At 33.2% G+C, this 1,869-nt stretch overlaps 1 non-coding gene across 1 annotated transcript; it reads left to right on the forward strand.

Moving 5' to 3' along the window:
• Positions 1–890: 890 nt before the first annotated feature.
• On the forward strand, positions 891–996 carry LOC121978821. Its single transcript, XR_006111163.1, has one exon. It is a non-coding gene; the product is annotated as a small nucleolar RNA R71 (small nucleolar RNA).
• The last annotated feature ends 873 nt before the right edge of the window (positions 997–1,869 follow it).

A 1,869-nucleotide genomic window follows, 5' to 3' on the forward strand; every position in this document is an offset into this window, starting at 1 on the left:
AAGGTGGTGATCCTTGAGATGCTGCTTCCACAACACAGCTCCCTACATATTCTTCCATATCATCATCATCAACACATACATCAAAAAATAAACCAACATCTATATCCTCAATAGGAGAATCAATAACAAGAGGATCAATAACTTCACTTGCAGTTTTAAATTGATCTACCACATCACAGTCATCATCTGAAAATTTAATGTCACTATAACACCCTATAAAATTTGAAGGCATATCTGAAAACTTATTTACCACTGCATTATCAATAAAATCCTCATCTGAAGAGTCCTCATCTTCATATACATTCAAAAACCTGCACTTAACCATATTAGTGTCATAGGATTTGCCGAAGTCTTTATTTTCATTAACCCCCACTAACCTTTGTGGAAAATGAACCCTTAGTGAAGGTTCTGGGAAAGATTGAACTTCCTTTTTCCCAAATTCCCTTTGAGCTTTTGGAGGAGGTCCAACTTGCTTATCTAGTGTTGGTGTGATCAATAACCCAACATCATCACACTTTTCACTAGATCTTGTCTGCGAAGGAGGGGGATCTGCTTTAAACCATTTTGAAATAATACTTTCAATCTTTGCCCCCAAATGTTTGAACTCCCCGTTCTGTGACTTGTGATTTTCAAGACTCATAGATGGTTGAGTTACAATTTGTTTGACAGACTCTATAGCATTTATGCCTTGCACTTCATGAATGTTTGAGGGAAATTTCATCCAACTTATGTTCGACCATTCATGGAGGTTCAATGTCACTTGATCAATTAACATATATGTTTCATCTACACTTTTGTCCGTAAAAGATCCTCCAGCTGATGAATCCAATAAACTCTTATCTGAGAAAGAAATTCTCCCATAGAATATGTGCAGAATCAACCATTTTTCAAAACCATGATGAGGGCACTATCTTTGAAGACTCTTGAATCTATCCCATGCTTTAAATAATGATTCTCCATATGCCTGAGCAAAATTTGTTATGCAATTCCTCATATACACTATTCTGCTTGGAGGGAAAAAATGATTCAGAAATTTCTTCTCCAATTGCTCCCAACTTATGATACTTTGAGGATGAAGAGAATATAACCAAGTCTTGCTTTATCCTTGATACTGAAAGGAAATGCCATTAATCAAACTGCATCTGCTGACACTCCTTCACATTTCACCATATCACAAATCTCTAAAAATGTTTCAAGATGCAGATAAGGACTTTCTGATACTTCTCCTCCAAATTTGTGACCTTGTATCATGGAAATTAACTTTGGGTCTTGTTGGAAACTTTCTGCTTCAATTTGAGGTTGCACAATGGGAGAGAAAAATCTTGTAGAAAAGGGTATAGAAAAATTTTTGATTGCCCTGTTTGACATGTTAGTGCTCATGGATATTCAAGAAAAAAATTATTAGAAGAAAAAATTGAAGAATCAAAGACAAGAAATAAAATGCAATATGAAAAGCAAGAAAGAAAATGCAGAATTTAAATTGCAAGAAAGAAAGTGCATAATGAAAACAAGAAAGAAAAGACAAAAGGAAAAAAGAAAAATATCTAGAATAATTCATATGCTAATCAACTAATGTGTTTATAAGTTCTTGTTATTCTTGATGCCTTTACGAAGTTTGATCTTCTCATACACAAGAACAATATTGCAAGATATGTTTACAAAAGAAGAGTGGAGAAAAATTTAAATCAAAAGAAAAACAGAGAAAAGCTAGACTAGAATGCTAGAAATCAAGAATGCAGAATTAGAATTAGAATTGCAACAAAACAAACTGTCAAGAAGTAGAAATATATGCAAAAATTATGAAAATAAAATTCTAAAGATTAGTTACAACTATGCTAATGAAAAGAAAAGTTATGTTTAGTCTAACTC

This window comes from Zingiber officinale, chromosome 4B (genome assembly GCF_018446385.1).
Source record: "Zingiber officinale cultivar Zhangliang chromosome 4B, Zo_v1.1, whole genome shotgun sequence".
In the NCBI taxonomy this organism is placed as follows: Eukaryota; Viridiplantae; Streptophyta; class Magnoliopsida; order Zingiberales; family Zingiberaceae; genus Zingiber; species Zingiber officinale.